Genomic DNA, 8,625 nt, shown 5'->3' on the forward strand with positions numbered 1-8,625 from the left:
ATTTGAAATATTTTTTTTCGCAGAAACCTCCCCAGGAATATTCTCAACAACTTCCCAAAGTTTCAAGGCGATGTGATGAGAGGTGTAGTAATGCATAAAGGACAAACACACACACACACACATACATTGCTTTATATATATATACTAGCATACCCGTCCCCCGCGCGTTGCCGCGGGGTAGAAGTAAGTTTGACGAAATGTATTAGGATTTCAGCAACCAATTATATGTTCTAAGACGCGTGACCGTCTTTTCTAAAAGTGAGTTATTTAAATGTAAACAATGCCTGCGCTTAAATCATAAATATCGGGACACAGGTTTACCTACACTACCGCATGTAAACATTGAGTGTACATTAATCACTCACCGAAATAATGTTAGAACACACTTCAGTTACCGCCCATGTGTCAGAGACGCACAGGGGCGCCCTCAGGGCCCCCACCCCCACGATTAGACTACCGTATAGGCGCGACGTACGACCCCTGACTGGCTTGTCTAATAGTAGATGCTTATTGCATCATTCGCAAAGTGACGAAACTCTACAGTAGGCTCCTCATATTCAAAAAGTTATTTTTTTCATCTTTGGCAAGGTGACGAAACTACACTGAAGGATTTCCTCGCGTTACAAAGTTATTTTTAGAAGCGTGTTGTAGTTTTCCCGCTGAATATTATAGTACCCCTTTCTCGCAATGCGGGACGCTCGATTAACGGATGCTAAGTGCCAACATAGTCGCTCTTAAACTCTGGACGCCAAACTGTGTATTGAGGAAAGTTGTACCCCGTATGGTGCCGCCCATAAGAAACGTTAGTTTTCTTTTTCGCAGAAATATTCTCGGGAGTATTCTCATCTACTCCCTAAAGTTTCATGGCACTCGGATGAACCGCATCCGAGTTTTATTTTTTATATACCGTGTATAGAGAAAAAAATCGCCCCCCCCCCGGAGGGCGCCGCCGTTGCAGTATTAAACAATATTTTTTTTTTGCAGAACCCTACTATTGAGTGATCTAAACATCTCCCCAAAGTTTCATGGTACACGGATGAACGGTGTGAAACCGAAATAGACTTTTATATTTATAAACCGTATATAGAGAAAAAATCGCAGCCTCCCGTGGCGCCGCCCTTGCGAAATTTAAAAAGGATTTTTTTTTACCGAACCCTTCTTTGAATTGTTCTAATTATCTCCCCCAAAGTCTCATGGCTATCGGATAACGGTGTCACACTAAAATCGACTTTTATTTTTATATACCGTATATAGAGAAAAATCGCACCCTCCCGTGGCGCCGCCCTTGCGAAATTAAAGATGATTTTTTACAGAACCCTTTCCTAGAGTTTTATAATGAACTCCCCAAAGTTTCATGCCTATCGGATGAACGGTGTCACTGCGATTCACTTTTATTATTTTTATATACCGTATATAGAGAAAAATTGCACCCTCCCGTGGCGCCGCCCTTGCGAAATTAAAAATCATTTTTTCAGAACCCTTCCCTAGAGTTTTATAATGAACTTCCCAAAGTTTCATGCCTATCAGATGAACGGTGTCACTGCAATTCACTTTTATTATTTTTATATACCGTATATAGAGAAAAATCGCACCCTCCCGTGGCGCCGCCCTTGCGATATTAAAAATAATTTTTGTAGAGAACCCTTCCCTAGAGTGTTCTAATCTACTCCCCAAAGTTTCATGCCTATCGGATGAACGATGCCAAACCAAAATAGACTTTTATTTTTATATACCGTATATAGAGAAAAACAAATCGCGCCCTGCCGGGGCGCCACCCCTGCGAATTTGAAATTTTTTTTTTTTCGCAGAAACCTCCCCAGGAATATTCTCAACAACTTCCCAAAGTTTCACGGCGATGTGATGAGAGGTGTAGTAATGCATAAAGGACAAACACACAAACACACACACATACATTGCTTTTTATATATATAGATATATATATATATATATATATATATATATATATATATATATATATATATATATATACTAAATTTGTAATCAAATCATTATGATTTAACATAATCCATTAGAAAATATACCACATTTAATAATCAACAGATTAAAGTTGTTTTTTTTAAATTTAGCTGACGAAAAGAGTCAACATGTGTCAATGTGGCAAGCCACCCAGTTCTATTTATCTGTTGCTCGCTTTATGTCGTTTATAGTTTCCATTGTTTATTTTCGTCTCGCAATTTAAAAAAAAAAAATTTTTTATTTACAATGGATTTATAAATTGTAAAACATGTGTTATTTTGTATCATGAGTTTTAAAATAGTAATCGAAAAACAAAATGTTTTTAGTTAACTTATTTGATATTGAAAAATATTTATGATGAAGACAAAAATCCGTGAATTAGTTTATATTGATTTTCGCCACAAATGACACAACTTTCAATAGGACATAGATCATGTGCCCTGAGCAAGGTACATCGCCCAGAACAAAACGCCCGGTCCATAACGAACCATAGGCGCAGTCGGTATTGTCCCAGTTATCTGGTTGGTTGGTGTCCAAAATATTTGACTTGACCACTGGGTCCATCTCTTGGCCATCGTCCACACAGACAAACATCCCCTCCACCTGTATATCGTTCAGGCCAACCCACACCCAGCCAGTGGAGTTGACGATAAACCTGAATAGATCAAACCTGGCCAGGGTTTTGGCCACAAAGAGATGGCCACCCAGAGACTGGCAGGTCGTTTCTGTGTCGGTGAAGTTTTGGTACGAGTTGAAGTATTCGGCGTAGGTGGTCTCGCCCTTGTAACTGTACCACCTGTTTCAGAAAGAGATTAAAGACTTAGCCGTTTCTATCTCTAGCGGATATTGATTTTGTTCAAATAATAAGATAGTCTGTGAAATGTGATAACATATTAATATCTAAATATAGGGGAACAAAATTTGTTAACATGTTTTCGTAACAAATTAAACTTTATAAAAATATGGTTCAGTCAGAAAACACTACAGTACAATTTAATTAAAAATGAAAGGTTCATGTCAGACTAGAACAGCTACATGTTGTAAATAAATCGAGTTCAGCTTTTTTATCGTAACGTATGAAGGTATAATATGTTCGGCATCATGCTTAGTCCACATTTAAAGTTTTATTTATTTACGAAAATAACTATTGTGTATACTTTAACGTTAGAATGTAAACATGTAACCAGCCTTAAGTTTATTGTGATATCGCGGCTTACATATTTGATAACAATTAAGAAATAAAGTGCTTGCACTATATTATTAGTGGTCTAGCGGTAGAGAGTTGAACTGCTAACCCGTAAGTCTCGAGGTCGAATCCGGGTGCAAGTCAGTAGACCGTCCCTGAGTCCACCCAACTATGATGGGTCACTCTCACGTTAGGGAAATTAAAGGCGGCTGGGCACACTATCTCTGCATATGTCGAGGTCACTGAAACAAGCTAGCTCTACTTCACTTGCCGTATAGACCGTTTTGGGATGTGGATCTAACAGCTGAAACCAATTAATTTCCCTTGGTAAGTTCCTTTGAGCCAAACAGGAGAAATTTGTTTTAAATATATTTTCCTGATTGACATGTTTGGGCCGGAAGAGGGTGGTGTAGGTGTCTTAGTTATTAAGTTATCCACCAGTCTTGGGGAATTGAATTAAAATCAGAATGGTGAGTGGTAATGTAAATATTAAATAACGTTATGTGCTTTTATCAGTTAGATTTAGTGAAAAGCTTCACAATGGTGTGTTAGATAATATATTCATAATAACATATCATTTTTTTTTTTAAACCAAAATCTATGTATTTTTTTTTAAATGCGAGCATAACAGATTTGGGAAAATATAACAAATGGATTGTTTAATACTACAATACGTAACTTTTAAAAATATCCTAAGTATATTGAATAATTATTATTTTAAATGTTCATTATGACTATACTAATGTAATAATAAAAGTGAGTAATTATTAATTTGATAACTATCTAATTTTTCAGTTTCATCAATTGAAAAGGATGATAATGTTTTATGATTTTAAAAAATTGTATACAAAACAAATAAAAGCATTTTCAAAACTTTAGAAGTTACACAATTAAGAACAAATACATTAAACCATTATTTATTCTCTATTGTGTTTTTTTTTTTACATTAGGGATAGTAGATAATCCAAAAAATACTAAGAGATAAAATTAAAACATTTAACTTTGAAAGATAAATTTTTGCTTTGAAGCTCTTACAACTGGATTATCATGATTTAATTGTTGAACAGAAAAGCACATGAATATAGACCAAAAAAATAAACGGTACTAATTTTGACAATTAATGGATGAACGACAGGTCTTTGGTGAGAAGGGCTAGGGGGTAAAGAGTGGTCTAGTTAGATTCCAAACGGACCTAAGTAGCGCCTTTTAATTCTAAGTTGTATAACTAGGAAAACATCAAACAAACTTCCTTGAGTATAGTATGGCACATTCATTCAATTGCATACATTGCTAAAATGAAAGTGATTATTCGTTTAACCATCAAGAATAACAGGTAGTCTAGTACACTACTAAAAGTGAGAAGTTGTTATATTTATGTATTACATTTTTTGGCTCTCTGTTCAGTTAGGTGAGAGTATTTGTGCTATGTGTCGAACTTTAAAATACGTACTTATATAGTAAATCTTTGTTTCCCAAAATGTTATTCACACATTTATTCAAAGACGATAATCAATTCTTAGATGCATTCAATTGTAGAAACACCCCTTTAATTATAAAAGTTCAGAACAAACGCTTTACTTTCATACACAAAACAATGTAAAATGTTCCTGGTTTAGTAACATCTCTTGATTTATTCGCTTATTTACACAACAGACATGGCGGGCTTCAATAAAAACCATGTTCCCCATTTCAAAGTTTAACGCATTATGAAGCTAAATTATCTGTCAGCAAAACTATTGTCAATTTTCAATGGGATACGCTTGGCAGTTCCTTTAATTTAAGGATACAATACAATTATCTAAAATCTTGATGTACCAGAGTTTCTTCCAGGCATCTCTTTTCTAAAACTTTAGAAGTTACAAAATTAAGAACACATAAATTAAACCATTATTAATTCTCTATTGTGTTTTTTTACATTAGGGATAGTAGATAATCCATAGAACACTAAGAGATAAAATTAAAAAAGAGCCACCCCCCCCCCCCCGAAGAAAATCTACTAAAAACAAGGAATACAACCCAGTTTATTTGTTACCCTATGGTATGTTCCCAGCTGGCCAAAATGATAGTGTACCGGTGGTACGGGTTCGAAACACATCTAGCCAATGTTATTGTTTTAATTTTTTTTGTAATTTCCATCTTAAAAAAAATGTAAAAAGGGAAATATCCACTATTATTTTTAGTTTGACGTTAGCTTTAATAATCTATTCATTTATAATTCATATGAGTTTCGAGTTCAGAAAATAGTACAAAAAGAGGTGTGACTTCTTTTTTTATGTAAATGATAAAGTTGCGGTTAACTGGTGGGGGTCGCAGGTAGGGCAATTTGGAGATTTAACACTTTTAACGGCTCAGATAATTAAGTCAAACAAAATATTTAAAACAGAATAGCTTATAGTAACTTTTGTCACCCTCAGAACGAGCAAAGATTGCGAAACATTTAAGTAAAACATATCACAAAATAACAACTATACAAAAGGAACTTGTAGATGTACGTGTATATACTCATTGAGCTGTTAGAGAACGCTCTCTTAGAACTTTAAGCTGGCCACAGACCGAAACGTTTTAAAATCTACGAATGAAAACTCCAACATCAGTATCGTGAAACCCAAGCACTCTGTGGCATAGACGCCATACCTCATCCACATCATTATCGGCAAACAAGAAGACAATATGGCTATCTTGTTACTGTAAGATAGAGGAATAATGTGACCTAACTGCTAGACACATCTATGACATGTGTAGAATTCTCCATTTTAGAGTTCATGGCGGCGTAAATTCAGTTGACGGGAAATACATCGCGGCACATCCCTGAACTGAATAGAAACAGAAGTATATTTCCGTTTGTTAGTTGTTTCCCATAATTAAAAGGAATAACAACCATGGGAAGCAAATTACATCTATACATTATTGTGTGAGAACAAAAGTAATAATACAATAAGTACAAAACCTATTGTTTTATTTATTATATAATTATCAGCAATTAATATTTTCTTACCTAGTATTTTGTCTGCTTTTGATAAATTTTGAATTTCTGAAAAATAAATTTGCTCTAAAATATGTAGAAAAGCATTAGCTCGATGACCGATTGCATTTTATCAGATTGGAAACCACCAATATAACGTATTATTGTAAAATTTAAAAAATGTTCAAATTTTGGATCCCTTTAAAATCAAGGGACACGATTAAAGTGTATGAGTTAATGAGCCATAAGTTACAATTTATAAATTTACTAAATCATCTAAATTAGCCCCAGAAATTTGTAAGTGGACTGAACACCTGAGAACCAGATCAGGTGTTCAGATTGTTAGAATGACTCAAAATAATCACACATACACTCCCAGCACACAAGGCATATGGCAGCCATTCATGTTCAAGGAGACTGAATGGGCAGTGACTAAGTTCCCCAATGAGAAGTGGTCATCTGTTCTCAAGGTTGGAAAAACAGCTACAGATTATGTGCTGGAGGGGCAATCAGACAATTCCCAACATGACATCAAGACACGCTGCATACACGAAGATAACCATTAAAAAACAATTGAAATCAAGGGACAGGACGAAAGTGTAAATCATGGGTTCTTGTGTTTAGGTGATATGTAGCTTCAATCCAAGTTTGCAAACAAAGAATGCAATTAAAAAAAAAATAATGATACCATGATTTGTGTAAGCCTTGTTTAAAAAGTTTCTTATATATTTTTCAACAGTCAACCTTATTTGCCTCTTATGTAAAGCTATTCTAGTACTATACTCGGGTCTCCATTTAATCGAGAATCCACTAGGTGGGTGATAATGCAAGTACCCTTTTACATTCTCGCATAGAGAAAGTATAGAGGAAATAATTACCCATTGTAGATTTGTTTCGCCACAGAATGACTGAGGGATAAAAAAAAAAAGATTGTTAAACATTTAAGTGAACCTCATAAGAAAATAACAACTATATAAAAGGAACTCGAAGATGTACGTTGATATACTCATCTCTGGACGAAATATGTACAAGAGAATATTTATTTTTTAGTTGTTTCCCATTTAAAATTCATTGAAATTATTTTTTCATTGAATTTTTTGCATAAGCGCAACGCAATATTACAACATAAACTGAAATTATTGTTTTATTCATCACAATCAACTAAGCGATTAATATGTTATTAGGAAATAGTCTGTCCGATCTTGTTAAATTATGCATTTCTGAATAATTAATGTGCACTAAAATGTGTATAAAAGCATTAGCTCATTGCCTTGCTGAATTGTTGAAGCCGTGAAAATACTGCTCCACCAATGGGGCTATTCGTGTTGTAAAAAAATAATTTTGGATCCCTCGGGTGGCGCCAAATAGGGGTCGGTAAATGTTTTTTAAAGCTGATTGTATGCTGCAGATTTGTATTTATAAACAATCTAAGTTAAGAAAAGTAATGGCTCCACGTCTTTACATACTGATTTAATTGTTTTCTACATTGATTATTAACTGTAAAACATATAGCCTACTCTTAAGAAACAGTGACCGGCTAAACCGCTTTCCAGCTTTTCCTAGATGTGGGGGGGGGCGCTTTTTCGAGACTAAAATCGGAAGAATTTATACTAGGTTGGTGAGGTGATAAACGTTACCACTTATAAAAACAATTGTATTTAAACGTATTGTATGATTGTTTAACCGTAACTTTTATCAAGATGGTGCAAGGGGGGGGGGGGACGCTTATAGGCTAACTAAAATCGCAAAATCACACTGGATTTTGAGTAAGCTACCTTCAGCACTTAGAAAAGAAACCCGTGATGGCCACAGAACGAAACGTTTTAAAATCTACGAATGAAAACTCCAACATCAGTATCGTGAAACCCAAGCACTCTGTGGCATAGACGCCATACCTCATCCACATCATTATCGGCAAACAAGAAGACAATATGGCTATCTTGATACTGTACGATAGAGGAATAATGTGCCCTAACTGCTAGACACATCTATGAAATGTGTAGAATTCTCCATTTTAGATTTCATGGGCGGCATAAAATAAGTTGACGTTAGATACATCGCGGAACAACCCTGAACGGAATCGAGACAAGAGAATATTTCTTTGTTTATTGTTTCCCATATTCAAATTTATTGCAAACAAGGGAAATAATACACATAATAATATTTTTGTGAGAGAACAACAGTAATATTACAATAAATTCTAATTTTTTTGTTTTATTTATTATACTTAACGCCGCTACTATTATTTTTTAAACTAGATTTTTGTCCAATTTTGATAATTTCTGGAATTTTAAATAATTAATTTGCTCTATAATATGTAGAAAAGCATTAGCTCAATGACCGGCTGCATTTGTCCAGATGGGAAACCACGGCTGAATTTACACAATCTGAAAATTAGAGAAAATGGAAATTTTGGATCCCTTGCTTGAACGCTTGAAATCAAGGGACAAGATCAAAATGTAACCTCTCTGAAAAAATTTCCTTTCCTCTCCCCACCCAG

The sequence above is a fragment of the Physella acuta genome, unplaced genomic scaffold, assembly GCF_028476545.2.
Source record: "Physella acuta isolate Inbredline_101_S28 unplaced genomic scaffold, ASM2847654v3 ptg001302l, whole genome shotgun sequence".
Lineage (NCBI taxonomy): Eukaryota > Metazoa > Mollusca > Gastropoda > Physidae > Physella > Physella acuta.